Consider the following 16,551-nt stretch of genomic DNA (forward strand, 5'->3'; position numbering starts at 1 on the left):
CAGCACTCCCTAAACCAGGCTGGCAAGCTGGGCCCAAGTGACACGAGGCCTGATCCAGCCATCGATTCCCATTGGCTTCATTGGGTCAGGTCCCCCGACGGCTGCGGTGCGTTTCATGCATCAGCTCCATGAACAGATGCAACGCGCTGCAACGGTCTGCACCGGCACGGAGAGGAGTCCATCGGGGTCATCCACACAACAGGACCCAAGTGGCTTAGCTTGGGGGAAGGACCGTGCCCGCTGCAGACGCGCCGGTGTCACTCTTCCAGGAGGCTGCTCTGAATGGGAGCGACTTGTCCAAGAACAAGGACTCTGCTCTTGCAGTTGAGCTCGAGTGCAAGTTCAAGCCTTGCTCTGGGCTTGCGCTGAAGGCTGCCCTCGGCATCAACCCAGGTGCAGACGGGTCACTCTGGTATGAGGGTGGGTGGTGGTGGTCAAAGGCAGCTAGACAGACACGAATGAGAAGGTCTAAAGTGTAGATGATCGACGAAGGAAGTTAAAAGAAGTTGATGGCTGGCAGAGCCAAGGGAAAAAAACCATTTCAAGTGTATTTAGGGACAAGAAGTAATCCTAGTCACAAGATAGTCCCATGATCAGAGAGATGACACTCAAGAAGTGAAAGTGCTCCATAAATATAATATTTTCTTGTAACCGAGACCTTTTCCCTTGAAAAAAAATTTAAAACTCAGCTGCTGGGTGTGCATTATAATCAAGGAAATATGGTAATAGCACTGTCTGCTCTTAGCTGGGGCGGGAGGTGAAAGTAAGGTTGCACCTGGAACTGAGCACGCTGGGCTCCCTAGCTGCATCTACTGTCACTTACTGCTTTGCTACCTACCTGCATTTTCAGACAAAAAGATCCGTCTTTCTTTATTCTACCTTTCAACGTATCTTATGCAGGCTCACGTCGTATGTGAGCAAATATGGCATTTCTGTTCTGTATTCGAAGGGGAATAGGATGTACCTGCATCACACGAGGACGACAATGTACTTTCCAAGCCATTTGGAACCGAGGAGGAGACGAGCATAAGGCCAAATTTGCGGATGACAAAATTACTCCGAGCGGTGAAGATCAAGGGGGGACTGCGAGGAGCTACAGAAGGACCCGGCACGATTGTGCGAACGGGCAACTCAATGGCAGGTGCCATTCAGTGCAGACGGGTGTAAAGCGATGCACCGGGGCAAAAATAACCCAGACTATTCCTACACTGGGATGGGCTCTGCACTCGCTGGGACCACACAGGGAGGAGAGATGGGATAGTCACTGCGGATAGTTCGCTAAAAACAGCAGCTCAGCACCCGTCAAAAAGGCAACCATTAGGGATTATGAAGAAGGGAAAACAGAAAGTATCATGATGCCCTGTATAAACCCATGGTGCTGACAGGTTAGCCAGATTCAAAAAGGGTTTGGACATGTTGGAGGAAAGGGGCATCGGTAGCTATTAAGCGCAGGAGCGAGAGGCTCGGCCTCTGCATCAGACCTGCCTGGACCGTCAATGCTGGAGGCTGCAAGGGAGAGAGGAACGGGAGAAAACCCTGCTCAGACCCAAATCAGCCTGCTGTTATGCGACTCCGGAGATTGGGCAAGAAGGGCCTATGGCCTGACCCAGCGCGTGGCAGCTCTTCTGATTTTACGTCACGTTAGGGCACTATTCAAACAGGACGTGGCGGATGACCTGGGTAACTTTGCTGGTTGTCCCGACACCAATCCCAGGCAAAACGGCAGGAAAGTGGATGCAGGATTCAAGTCATAAAGAACGGATGGAGAGGTGTATAATTAATTCCAGTCGAGATTTTATAGAAAATGGGTTTTGTCAAACAGACCCGGCTTCATTCTTTCACATTAAAACTTTCGGTGGATAAAAGGGAACGGCGGAGCTGTAGCACCCTTAGCCTTTGACAACGCTTTTGACTTTGCACTGCATGCCTTTCTGATTAAAAAACGAGCGCTGCACCGTATCGATGAAACGCATGCTAAAAATGGATTAAGCATTGTCTAACTGTCAGATCTTGAAAACCTGTTGTCAGCGGAGAACCATTTCTAGCGGTGTTTCACAGGGAGCAGAGCTAGTCCCGACGCTGCTGGACACGTCCGTCAAGAATCTGGAAGTAAAAATCAAATCACTGCTAACGTCGTCTGGTGACACGACGACTGGCAGAATGGAAATGGGGGATGACAAGACAGTCAGACAGCGCGAGCTACGTTACTTGGTCAGCACACTGCAAAGTTATGTGCATAGGAGCAAGGTCCTGCAGAACGAGGGGCCGGGCCGTTTTGAGTTCGGGGGTCACCGTGATAAAACGGAGAACGCGAGTTCCCAGCGCGGGGCTGATGTGGCAGAAAAGCCAAGAGCATCCTTAGCCGAATAAAAGACATGATTTTACCTCTGTGCACAGCACCGCTGGGACAGGCCCGGGGATACTAGACCTGGTTCTGATGTCCACATTTTAAAAGAGAGAGCAAAAGTGGGGAGAGCACAGAAGGGAGCCACAAAAATGAGGCAAAAACTGGAGAAAAACAACAACTTTGGAGTGGAAAACACGGGGCTCAATATAGTCTACTGGAAACAAGATAAAGGAACTGGATCACACTGTGGGTGCATCTCCACTGGAGAAGTACCTTGGACGAAGGGGGTCTCAAAGGCGAAGCAAGGACCAGTTGCTGGAAGGCGAAGGTTGAAATCAGGCCCAGATTTTTAGCTTAACCATTGGCACCGAGGGAACGAGTGGCTTCAGATCAAGACTAGAGACCTTCCTGGCAGGTCTGCTTCGCTTGGACACAAGCAGCTGGGCTCGGTAGAGGGGTCAGCGGGTAAAACTCATGGGCCTGCGATGCAGAGGATGTCGGGCTGGATGAGCTGGTACGAGGGTGCGCAGCTCAACCTCTACCGAGGGTCACTTGCAAGGCACGGAGGCTGCCACGAGTGGGGTCTGTTTTGCTGGGACGCCAGCCCTTGGCTTGTTCACAAGTAGGAAACGGTCCTGGGCACGTGCCGGCTAATGAAGGGCAGCCGTGCATTGAGAACTCAGCCCGCGCTGCTTAGATGGCCATGCACATTGCTCCTGGGATCGCAGCCATACATAGCGTCATGGAAGTCACGCAGGAGCTTCCTCACCAGCACCCAACGTCTCCATGCCACGTGCAAGGAGACACGACTCCCGATGTGGAACGAGAGGCTGAAGAAAATACCCGACCGTGAAAAATGAACATCCAGCAGCTGAGTCCTTATTATCAGGGGCCAGCGAACCATGGCAAAGGTGGCGATGTCTCAAACACCTACGTGCTGGAGTCGGACGGTCCAAGGAAATAATGAAGACGTGGGGCTACGGCAGTGATTCAACCACCTGCAGTCGTGGCAGAGCCTCAGACTATGCAACGCCGGCTGCAATGCCCGCTGCTCGAAGGCACGTGCACAATGAAAGATCTTGCAAAGTACAACCAACAAGCACAAGCGTGTGCAGCCAAACGGTCCGAGGCGGTGCAGAGACATGAGGAGAGGACAGAATCGTAGAGCCGCGGGGCTGGCAGGGACCTCCAGGGCTCCCGTCTAGTCCAAACCCCTTCCTGAGGCAGGATCAGGCCTGTCCAAGCCAGCCCAGACACATCCATCATCTTAGTAAAACTGCCGTCAACCCTAACACAACACGAGATACAAGTCGTTCCCCCTTCCCCTTCCTCCCCCACCTCCAGCAACTTGCACATCTGCTTCCTGTACCCAGAATAGCCATTCAGATCATTTACTGAGGATGCTAAACCCCTTGGGCGGCCACGGTCTTCTTGTTCTGCCTTTGCACAGGGGCTCCAGGAGCGAGGCTCCTTGGGGCAAAACGACAGAAATAACAAGCACTGCCCTCAGCACGCCTCGTCCGGGCACCGACACACCTGGGAAACGCAGGCTTTCCTTCTGCAGCTAAAGCAAGCGGCAGCGAAGAGGTAAGGAAGAAAGTGGAAAAGCAAAACAATCAATTACTGCTGGAGTGAAACATCTGCAGCCGCCCGATGAAAGATTGCTCCAGGCTGATGGCAACTTACTATAATTTATAGGCCAGAAATAGTAAATATTAAGAGCAGTCAGAGGGAAATGAGTGGTTATTAGCCAGGCAATTAATAAAAGACCCAGACAGAACTCAGCGTTGTGCCTACGAGGTAAGGATAATTGTGAACGTTTATTTTAATCCACTGAGAAATTTAAATCGTTTAAGGGGGAGAAAAAATTAGATTAAATGCCACAATTCATTGTGTATTCGTTACAGAGACCATCTCCTGTACGTGCAGGGGGTACAGCCAATACCTTGCCACGCAGAAGAGTCTTTATGGGCATTATTTAATACGATCAAAGTACGTTAGATATTATAGTAGAAAGCAAGGCAGGCACGTGCATGCTCACACACACACACACACACACACACACACAATGCAATTTGTGAGTCGTGTGTGATCACCCTCCCCGGTGTGTGTAAAGCTACGGGGCTTTAAACTATCAAACTGCACTTGTAGAAAGTCTCGTGCTAATTCATAGGGGTTTCCACAGCACAGATGCAGGCCCATGACACTGGGGGCTTGGCCCTGTACTTGCTTTACAAGCCCAAAAGAGCCTATGATATAATGAACGTGTTACCCAGAGAGGTGGTGCAGTCTCTATCCTTGGAGGTTTTTAAGGGCTGGCTAGGCAAAGCCTTGGCTGGGATGATGTAGTTGGGGCTGGTCCTGCTTGGAGCAGGGGGTTGGACTAGATGTGACCTCCTGAGCTCCCTCCAGCCCCCATTTCTATGTTTCTATAAAACAGCCAAGATAGAAGCAATCGGCATTGCCCCGATGGGGAGCCAGGTTAAGTGTCTTGCCCAAGGGCATGGCGGAAGTCTGTGGCAGAGCTGGGAATAGACCTAGTGCCTTCACCCAAAGCTTTTCATCTCTGCCAGATTTAATTGAACTGATTAACCCATGTCACAGCTCCCAGATGGACGGTGCTGGGTCCCAGTGCATTGCCCCCCGCCCTGCTCTCAGTAAGACTGAGCCTCTGCACTGTTTCTTCCTTTGACCACCCTGGCACAAAGCCTTGGGCAGAAGGATCTTTGTCCCTCACCCTTGATGGAAATGAGGATGCAGCACAACAACCCTCTGCCCCCCCAAAATAGTGCTGCATCCTCTGCAATGCCCCAGGAGTGTAAGCCCAGTCTTTCCCCCTTTGTGGGCTGCTCTGGGTTCACAGGACACCTTCTTAGGTCTTTTCTTCAGGCCACCGCTTCTCTTTGCAATAGGAGCCATTCTTGGTTAACCAGCTCTGACCCAGGCTGGTTCCAGGATTAAACCGGCTACGTTTCCCTTGCGACAGAAGCATCCTCCTGCCGCCCCAGCACTCCCTGTAGGGCTCTGCGGTCGTCCGTGGGGTCCCTTTCCAATCATTACCTGGCCTCGACATTGCAGCTCCCTGTATGCCAACCCCCTGCAGAGAGATTTCAGCTTCTAGTTTCAGCTAACCTTATTGCTTGGTCAGAGGATGGTCATTAAGGGTCATGGCTCTCCATTCCCCCTGGTTTAGAAATCGAGAGTCCTAAGGAAGCGGGGCAGACATCCAGACATCGTGTCCAACCCCCTGCTTGAGGCAGGACCATCCCTGTCCAAACCATCCTATGCCAGTCCATAATCTGAACTCTTAGTAAAACTACCGTCGACCCGGATACAAGACAAGACATCACATCCGAAACCTGCCACAGGGAAAGCAGAGGGACCACAGCTGCCAACGTCCTACTTCTGTAACAGGTTGTTAATATACACTCGGGACATCCCAGATACAGGCCATGCCCCTGCTATAAAGGAAGGCAAAAACCCTCACAGTCCACGCCAATCTGACCCTGGGGCAAAATTCCTTCTTGGACCTAAATATGGTGCCGAGTCTGACCCCAAGCAGAGGGGCACGGTCCTCTAGCCAGGAGCATTGGCATATCCCAGTCACAGATGGTGGCTTCCACATCCCCAGACTACACAAATGTTTAAAAGCCAACAGCTTCCTAAAGTCAACCAGAATTCAGGGGCAAATCCCTGCTATCATCTTTATGTCCTGCGTACAATTAGCTGGGCAGAGTGAGTGCAAGGTGTCCCTGAAGCACATAGAGGAAAAGCCCAGCTCAAATGCTCCTTCATGTCCAGGAATCCAAATCTATCACTTGAGATTTGCAAAGTGAAGGATTTGTTGTTGTTGTTGTTGGAGAAAATACGATGGTATGAGGAATAAAGCGAGCTGCATTTGCATTACCTGATTTTTCTGAAACATCTGGGGATTCTTTCATTTTGCATTCTTCTCTCTGCTCAGGTCACCGTTATGTTAAGGAGATGATTTCAAGCTTCCTTTGTAAAAGCATTTTGCTGCTGATACAATAAAAAAAATGTGAAGACAAGTTAAAATGTCTCTAACGCTTAATTTAGTTTATCCATGACCCAGCTGACTTAATAGCTTGCTATGGAGTCAAGAAGCAGCTTGAAGCACGGGGCCAAACATGGCCCATTGCAAGCTGGTACGATCACTATTGATTGCAAGGATTTATGCTCACTTCCATGGAGGCCGACCATAACGCCTGTTTTAATGGTCAGTGGTATGACTGGGAGCTAGAAGCGTCCAACGAATGCCTCCTTGGCGTACTCACGCATGACTCTGGGAAGGGCCATTTGACCTAATCTCTGTTTCACTTTTCACCCGTCTCCTTGCTCGGCACCACAGTGAAGTTGGGCTGGAAGAGAGCCGTGGGGGTCACCCATGCAACCCCCTTCCTCAAGGCAGGATCATGCCTACCCAAACCATCCCATACAAATCCTTGTCTGACCCATTCCTAAAACTACACGATCAACCCTGCTGCACAGCTACAAAGCATCTTGCCCAGAGACACCAAAAGCACTGAATCTGCGCCAGGTACAGCTGGCGACGGGGACTGTCAGTGCCTTGCCATTGCAAGGGGTGTTAAAAGGCATTCAAGGGATCCAAGGAAGAGGCCACGTCTCTTGTTACAGAGGGCGGTGCAAACCCCACAGGCCATACCAGTCTGTCCATGGAGTAAAATGCCAACGTGTCAATCTGACCCTGAGCAGAGAGGCAAGACCCTCTAGCCAGGAACCTCTGGGTCCGAGTCCCAGCAGGAGCATCAGCACATCCCAGTCCCCATCCCCAAAAAGATGCTCTTAAAATAATATCGCAGACCCACCCCCAAAGCACGAAGTCACTCCTCCGTAAGCCCTCTGCTTAAATTACAGTGCAAAACTCCTGGCGGCTTGTGCTCGTTAGCAATCCCCCAGTTCTTTCACAAGGGCAGCAATGACAGGCCTGACGTCCTGGCCTAATTTTCTGTAATGACATGCTGCCTGCCTGCAGGGCCTCTGACGGTCTGACCTACGCGCGGCGTTATTGTCCTAAATGGTTGGGCAGCGTGTCCGTCCGCTCTTCAGGCCCACCCATTCCCCGCAGGCAGATTTATTGCTTTCTGGGATGTCTCCTGCCATCTCACCTCCCAGGAGGGATAAGGCAGGGTAATTAGTGCTCATAAAGCACTCGGAGCTTTTTGGGTAGAAGGAGGTGGGAGCATTCAAATGATCCTCATTTCTTTTTATTGTACAATAAAGCAGTATAAAATACTACTGCAGCTTACACCTGCCCACCTGACAAGGGAGTTATTTAGGACGGTGTATAATACAACCCATTGCAACTCTCCACACCGCTGCATGCTTTGCCTATCCCTATGGGGGTCGGACTTGATGATCTATTGAGGTCCCTTCCGACCCTAACATCTAACATCTATCCTCCTTTTTAAATGTTGTTTGCCCCTGTTTTTTATTTTCAGTCTCCCACTTCCCTCCCCTTGGAAAACAAGTAGTTGGCCTGGAGAGAGCCTGAAGTCCTCCAGCAGCATTCGATGGGTTGATAGCGTGGTGAAATCTGATGTCAGCTGACGAAGTAGATGAGCCGCACGCTCAAAAACACTAGGGAGTGTGGAAGGCCTGGATCTGGAGGAGAAAGAAGATGGTGAATAATGGCTCATATCTTTGTAGTGGATTAAACAAAGAATCCCATTTAATCCTCCTCCTTCCTCCCTCCCTCCCTCCATCACTCACAATGCAACAAACGTATGCCACGATTTCTGAAACAAAGGGAATTGGAGATGAGCACTGTGAGCGCAGCTAAAAGATACAGCCATCTCCCTTAATTTAGCTCCAGGTGACTGCTTCCGAGGCTCTGAATCTTGATTTTGTTGGTATGAACTCACGGGGGAGACTTGGTGCAGTCCAGATCAAAAAGGAGAACACACCTAGGTATTTGGAGGGACATCTGCGCTGGGGCCGGGCTTGTCCGTGCCTACAAGACAGAGGGATGATTCTCATGAGTTTGCAAATGTTGTTCCACCATAGAAAAGCAGGAAATGTCTTTTCGGGTTAATTTGGTTGTGCTGCCAGGTAGAGCAGTGCATGCTTTTATGGACAACCACATCACCTGCTGCCGGGCAGCTAGGTCTTTTCTTCTGTACCCCGCGACATGCAAAGGTAGCGAAAGAGCACCTCACAGGTTTGTTTGCTGCAGATTCGGATGGTCCCTCTATTTAATACCAATGTGGAGCAACCATATGGCTCCCAGCCTGTACTGAAGAGCAAGAATAAATGCTCCCCCGGCTCATTTAGACTGGACCTGAAGCAGCCCAGGTGAACGGCAGATCCTAGTTTTGAGGAAACAGAGTTTCACGATTGCAAACCCATAACTCTGCATGAGTATTTAGCTTCCGCTGCCTTCTGAAGGCCACTTTTTGGAAAGAAAACCTAACGACTTCACTTTTAAGCCAACAAGGAGGAGTTGGGTCCAGGTGGGTTGCTCCACCACCGTTCGGCCGGATGCCAACCACTTTTCCTCCTTGTGCCACCTCGGCTCTGAGCGAGCAGGTCGCTCAGTGACGAAGGCTAAATTCGTGGTCTGCTTCCCTTAACAAAGCTGTTCTTTTTGTATATTCACATTTCCCTGTTCTCTGCCAACCTCTTCTTTATCAGCAGCTGCTTGGAGAGCGCCTTAATGACTTCTTAATTGTCTCTGCTTTTCTCGGTACAAGGCAGATTGCGAAAAAGATGGGTACTACTGCCATTTTCGAGTCGTCTTTCAGTTCGGCCCTCCCCTTCCCCGCAGACTGTAGGATCTGCTTCCCTAAGATGGCGTTGCGTCTCCGTTTGAAGGCCTTTTGATTTCCCCTGAAATTCCTTGCCTCCGTTAACGCCGTTTCCCCATTTCCACTCAAGACCGCGTCATTCGGAGGTTTGGGAGAGAGCACAAGGAAGCCGTGACAATGCTGCATACTGTTTAAAAGTCGGGAATTGAATGAATTGCTCCAACTCTTTTTAAAGACTATTAGAAGCAAAACATAACGTTGTTCTGCCCAGCCACAAATGCCTCTCCCATAAAGCCCATCCAAGCTAATAAAGCTAATTTTCACCTGCTTTTTCTCTCCTCGTTAGTTGATGGGCCAATGATCTAATGGGTTGCGCGCTGCCGCCTCTCTGGTGAGCGTGGGACAGGGAGAGCCTGGCAAATGAACCACTTGGGAGGTAGCAAAGTGCTGCCCTGAACGCTGTCTGTTGGAAAAGGATCCCAGCGGAAAGGGGCATCGTTCGCTTTTAATGATGGAGGCAGATAGAGGAAGAGGCTGTTGGACGTGGCTCTGAATTCAATCTACCCCATGCAACGTACCTGTGCCCCGCAAGTCTTTTTAAACACTTTCTCCTGGGACTGGGCAGAAGCAAGGCTCCCCGGTCAATGAAGCCAAGGCAAAGATTTTCCTCCTCTGAGCAACAGAGTGAAGCCAATTATCTTTGCCATTAAGGAAGTAACGGGGAGCTCCCCACGCTCTTCTCTTTCCGTCTCTTTTCACGGTGTCTGCAGTCAGTGACTGTAGTTATAACTGGGTTATTCAGCATTCACAACTGGGTTATAACAAAATACATAACTAGGTTATAACAAAATACATAACTGGGTTATTCAGCACGCTACACCCTCATCTCCAGTCGAGACTCCCGTCTACTCCCGACTGGCCAGGTGCTCCACGATTTACCTTGCAGAGCTGAGCGGTTGACGGAGACAGAGCGGTTATTAGGCAGGGAGAGGAAATGATTTTTCTTCTTCTCAGCGAAAAAAGTGAAGGAACCACTTATTTTGCCATTGTAAAAAAAAAAAAAAAAATGTCAGGTTTTCATCCAAGAGCCTTAGGGCAGCTTGTTTGGTTCATTTTGTTTTCCTTGGGTTTTTTTCAGTAATCACAACCTGCCATTCGAGAGAGAAACAGCTCAGCTTCCACAGCCAAGGCAGAGGAGGAATAAAAGACATGAACAAATGTGTGTCTCTTGCCTGAGAGAGAAAGTGCTTGTTTTCTGATGGAAACTTTCAGTTTGGGGTTTTTGGTTTTTTTTGTGGGATTTTGGAGGGGGGAGGGGTGTCTGTGCAATGGCAAGCTATTGTTGGCCAACTGATTTGATGCACAAGATTGGTGCTTCCCATTGCTAATTTGCAGCAGGCATCAACGCTGCACATTGCAGAAGATGGGGGTCCCTCAACTTACAGACTGGGTTAGATACAGGACCGGATTCAGGGAGAAAGGAATCAGGAAAAGCAAGGGAGCCTTTCCCTACTACAAGCACGGGAGCTATAAGAAGTCAATCACGTTGCCGTCTAGCTATAGCCAAAGGTAGTTAGTGGCCTACGGGTGTTGAAGGCAAGTCACTCCATGCAACTGCTCTGCCATTGCCTTTCTGTGCATGAGGGTAGATGGTGGCGGCAGTACTCAAAGGTGAATCTTTCAGTCTTTTGACACAGGACCAGGCAGGGCTGTTTGGGGGAAATCATAGAAATTAAGGGCTGGAAGGGGCCTTGAAAGATCGAGTCCAACCTCCCTGCTTTGGGCAGGACTAGTACTGAGATCAAAGGATCCCAGCAAGGTGTCTGTCCAGTTTCCTCTTTAAGACTTCCAAGGTTGGGGACCGCACCACCTCCTTGGGACGTCTATTCCAGATCATGGTCACCTTCACCGTAAAGATGTTCTTCCTTGCATCCAACCTGAAACCATCCTCCAACATGGCCATTGCGCCTTGTCCTCCCTTGGGGCACCTTAGTGAAGTTTTTCTCCCCATGGAGGCCCTGCGGGAGAAAGCAAGAGGACAACGGCACACGGATATATTAAAAAAGGGGCTGAAGCAGGAAGACAAGGAGCTACTAGTGCAGAAGAGCTGCAGACAGCCTAAAAGGGCAGGACAAGCTGGACCTGCCACATGGTCAGCAAAGGAGGCTGCAGTACAGTGCTTATAAATCTCGTTACGCTCAAGAATGTGTCTTTTTTACTCTTTTTTGTTGTTTTTTTTTACTAACAGGAGAATAACTTGAGCAATTCTGCTGCTGCAAAGACCTCAGCAAGCCCACAAGGCAGGGCAGATGGGTTTGGATGCTCTGGATTTCTGTTTGAAACCTCTGAGTTTGTCTTATGAATCAGGTGCAGGTGTTTGTACCCCTGGCAGTGCTAATATTGCCTGGCACCCTTAAAAGGACCTCATGGCATCCCGCTACACAGTGGAGGATCGCTGCTCCAATGTGGCAGATGGTGCAGGAAGAGGAGCGGGAGCCAGGTGGGAGTGTTTGGATACAGGATGGGGTCGGCCGGGTACTGGTGGTACCCTTGCAACACCTACTAATAGAGACATGATCCCCCACTCCTCCTTGTACTTACCATGGGAAATGCAGCCACCTCTGGGCTGGAACGTAGCAGATGTTAACAGCATGCAGCAAGTGTTGATGCAGAAAAGCAATTCTGCCAAATGAGAGAGAAAGGATTTTGCAACAGGAAGATGCAAGAAAAGGCCGAAGTAGGGGATGGGGCTGAGGTTACTGTCCTAGCAGTGACTGGGAAAACTTTGCAAGTCTCAAAGGTTTTGCAGCGTAGAAAGTTTCCTATTGCTGCATTTGAGGACAGGGGTGGCTCAGCCTAGCAGTCTGAGTTTCACTTGCCCTTGACTATCATTAGTCTTCCCTGGGACAGTCTCTGTCAGCAATGGAGCTGGTCTCAGCCTCATCTTCTCCATCCCCTCCAGCTGCAACTTGCTGCTCCCCGAGCTGGTTTTAGCACGCGTGGTGCATTGAGTCCCACCCAGCAAACCCCCACGGGACTGCTGCTGAGGCGCTCTTCCCAATATGCCATTGTGTCTTGCCCTGGAGGCAAAGCTGGAAGCACAAGCAGTTGCAAGAACATGGGCCATTCGGGCTTGCTTTCCAGCGTTAATGGGCAACTTCAACAGGAAACTCTATTTAAAGTGGGCCCCAAAGTAATCCCTCAAAGGCGCCCAGCCACCTTTTTTTGGCAGTGGAGATAAACAATTTGAAGGCGCATTGTTAGATAGAGGGAAAGGATCAACAGTGTGTTATTACACAGCAGAGGCATGAGTGGCCTTTAGATGCAAGCAGGAAAACTGATGTTAAATAGAGGTAGATAACTTAATATCTTTGTACACCTAGACTGCACAGGGCACGGGTACTTTCTGGATACCTGCACTAGATAAAGCTCTGAAAGCCATTCAGGCAATGGAACAAGCTGTTAAGTGTGGCTACCACCTTGGCAGAGGACAGGGTAGATTTGCACCTTATAAACTAATTGAGTCAGAGCCGCAAGCCATCTTGGTGGCATTATCTTCAAGGCTAGACCCTAACCCCTCAGGCATTAAGGGTGGCTGAGGAGTGGGTAGATCCGCCTTGCCCTGACGGAGAAGGATGGATGGACGTACTGCCCGGAGCAATGTGGACAAAGAGAGGGGAATATTTTCCTTACCTGCTTGCTTGTTATCAGCTCAGACTTGGCAAAAGGCAGGTGCATCTCTTGACTGCCGAGTGCTCGGACAGCTCTGCTTTCACCAAATGAACCATAGATACAACATTAATGGGGATTAGCATCGGATTTTAGAGACTCTTCTAAAAGGGTGGAGGATGCTGGTTTCTAGACAACGGTGAAGGCAGGGAGACTTGACTAAGGGCACAGCCAGGCTGCCTCCATGCCAGCCTCCTCCCCATCCCGTCACCCTGCTCCAAAGCCCCCAAAATGAGATAAGATGACCTCAGAGCACCTGACTGTGAATAAATCGGTACCCCGGGACAGCCAGCCAAAGGGGACAATGGGACAGGCACTCAGCAGCTCCAATGCCCCTTGTCTGGGATTGGCGTGGAGGTGTAGACCAGCCCCAATGCTTGTCCTAGGAGAGGCGTGTTGCAGTTAAGCGCATGCAACAACTGCTTCCAGGGGAGCTTTACAAGTGTCATTCATTACTCGAAAGGAGAACAGTTGGCCTTCAGAGCTGGCAGGAGAGAAACCAGCGGGTACAAGCACAAGAGGCGGCGTCCTAGTCTAGCGTGTTGGCACAGGGGATTAGACGGCAAAGCAAAGAGCAATTCATAACTTGAGAGGCAGCCAAGCTCTCGTGGAACGCCAGCAAACGCATGTTCTCGGCCAGCTCAAAGGCTCTTCTTCCTGGGATAAGCAAGGTCTCCCCCCTACCTCCGTCACAGCGCAGCGGGAAATGCATCTCTTTGCTTCTAGCAGCCCACGCATGTCCAGCATCCTCAGCCACCAATGCCGCCCTGTGCAGTCCGGTGCTTCTGTGGTTAGCTCTTCAGTACTAAGAGGTTATTTCATCGCCTTGCACAGCTTCACTCCACCGGAAAGCTGGGGTAGCAGGAGGACACTAGCACATGGGATCGCGTAGTGGCCACAAGAGAAGAACAGAAATTCACGCCCAGCAAATGCAATGGCAACGCTCCTTTTCAGCTCGCTCCTCTCCGACATGGCCAGTCTCTCTTGGAATTAAACCCAGGTCTCCCAATGTCAAGTGACGCTACAGTCCCTAGGGCCAGCCCCAGCTCTCCTGGAAGGACCATGTTGTGTGTTAGCTAATTACTTTGAATTGCAACCTTTGGACTCGGGAGTGCCTCAGCCCAGCTCACTTTCATGGAAAATCCTCCGGCGTTGCAACTGCACCTGTCTCAGCTTCAGGCGTTTCCGGTACGTCGGTGTATGAAACGTTCCCTCGGCTCTAACTCAAGGGGACGAGAGCCGAAACAATGACACTACTTTAGGGGGGTGGCGGGGAGGCTTACGGCAGTTCAGTTGGACTGTATGAACTCTTCTATCTATCTGTCTATTCTGTAGTAAGGGGAAGGCAAAGCACAATAATCTGCCACCTGCTGCATCCAGCCGTTGAGTTATCACTGGTTTGCTTCATTTGCTCCAGAATAGGAAACAAACACATGAAAGCATTGCAATGGATCAGCTGATGCGTGCTCATGAGTAGTTAGTCTCCCACTTCCAAGCAGTATAATTGCTTTGTCCGCTCACAGCCTCAGATAACTTTATGTATAAGGTTGCACTCTGGCTTGGGTCCCATTTGGACGCCGTACGTAGTTTCTCTTAGAAGGGTCAGTACGATGAAGTGCCGCTGCCAACAGACAGACAGGTTGCAGCTTATCCTCCTTTCTCCTGAAATTATGGAACCGACTCAGCCTCCTCTTCTTAAATCTCTCCCCCATGTGACCTTGCAGCAAAGTCTCTGTCTCAGCAACAGTCGTGCCCCCAAATTTCCCTACCAACCGTGCAGATTTTTTTTTCCATTTTAGATGCTAGACTTTCTAAACAATTTAAATCCCTTGGTTCTGCCTTTGCTGTAAAAGCAGCCTTGATCCTCGGTGCATGTTCCAAGCAGGGGGACGCCTGGAAGAGCGTGGCATTTGCATTTGCTACCCTCCTGGAAAGAGCGATATTAGAATCAGAGGTCAATGTATTAGAAGGAAATAGGTGACGGATCGGGTAGGGAGCAGGGGGAGCTAACAGCTTGCAAGGGTCTGAAAGATTTCATCATGAAAGAGAGCAGGAAATGACTCAAGGTGGGATGCATGCATCCAGCAGGGTGGTAATGGACTGAAATTTAAGAAAGGGCTCTCTAAGCTGGATAATGGGAAGAGTCTCCCTGCATGGAGATGGACTAGGCTGTGCAATAGTTGCTTCAGGAAGATGGGTGAATAGTCAGGTCCTACGATGATGGTATCGGCAAAGGAAGATGGAGAGATCACTTGTGACATTTAATAGGGAAGAGCGCCGAGTGCTGCAACACCGCGGTCCTGTGCAATCGGCCTGGACGCCGAAAGTTAGATGGGAGAGAGACCGGATTCTTGACAGACAGCCGCTGCTAAAATTAAACTGCCCTAAATCAGCAGGCCCCTATCACTTACACCCAAGAATTTAAAAGAACAAACTGGTGCAGGGAGGAGGGCTCTCCAAATCACTAAAGCTGGTGTGGCAGCTTAGGGTGCTATGTCTTGCAGCTGTGCGACAAGGTTGATTGCGTAGCTTTAGTAACAGGTTAGACAAGGGTTTGTATGGGATGGTTTGGTGATCCTGCCTCAAAAAGTAGGGGCTCGGAGTAGATGACCTTCAAAGGCCCCTGGCTAGCCCAACTTTTCTACGATTCTGTGATTTTTTTAACAAGCCTTGGCAAAGTCTGCAAGCTCAGAGGCTTGCTGGTGCTGTTCCCAGGTTTAAAAAGGATGAGTTGGGAAGCCCTGCATCATTGAACCTGAAATCCATCCCAAGCGGGGGTGCGGGGAACCACAGTTCATTTCAGATGCCATCAAAGGATTAAAAGCTGAAAGAATATATAATGCCAGTCCACCAGGTGTCATGGGAGGTAGGTCTTTGTTGAAAAAAATTGCTATTCTGAAACTCATAAACGTAGTCAATAAAGGCAACTGTGGTTGAAGCAATAGGCATGCATTTCTCCAAGGCATTTACTTGACTCTGTTCTGCATGACATCTTGATTAAAAAAGAAAACAATTAACATGGCAGGCATTAGGTAAATTAAAAACTTGTCTCATTGAGAGACTGCAGAAGGTAATTGCTAATGGGGAGCTATCTTTGACTGGGGCTGTTTCTAGCGGGGCACCTCAGCGGTTGGTTCGTGGTCCAGCGCTTTCAATAGTTTCATCAATGCTCATTAGCTTTTGGTGCAACACTGTGGCTCGGAGGACTACCGCACTCCTTAAACGTATAAAAAGGGGATATCAAGTAGAAATACCGAAGGGACCTCGCCTCGGCACACTGTTGGGCAGACTGCTATTAGGCGGTGTCCTCATTTCAAGGTGGACATGGAAATACTAAAAAGGGTTCACAGAAAGGATTCAGGGGTTGGGAAACAGGCCTGATGATGGAAGGCTTAGGATGCTCAAGCTGTTCAGCTGATCAAAGAGGAGAAGGAAAGGTGACCTGACCACTGCCGACAGGTACTTGCACACGAAGATGTCTGACAGCTGGGGGGGGCGAGGGGGCACTTTTCAACCTCACAGACAAGGGCACAACCTCTGGTGGCTGGAAGCTGAACCTTGAAATAAGATGCAGTTTTCCAGCAGCGAGGGTCCTTGTGCATTGAAGCAGCTTATCAGAGACAGCCGCAAGCTCACCATCACCTAGGGGCTTTAAAATGAGATTAGGCATCATCCTAAAGGATATGCTTT

This window comes from Alligator mississippiensis, chromosome 1 (genome assembly GCF_030867095.1).
Source record: "Alligator mississippiensis isolate rAllMis1 chromosome 1, rAllMis1, whole genome shotgun sequence".
Lineage (NCBI taxonomy): Eukaryota > Metazoa > Chordata > Crocodylia > Alligatoridae > Alligator > Alligator mississippiensis.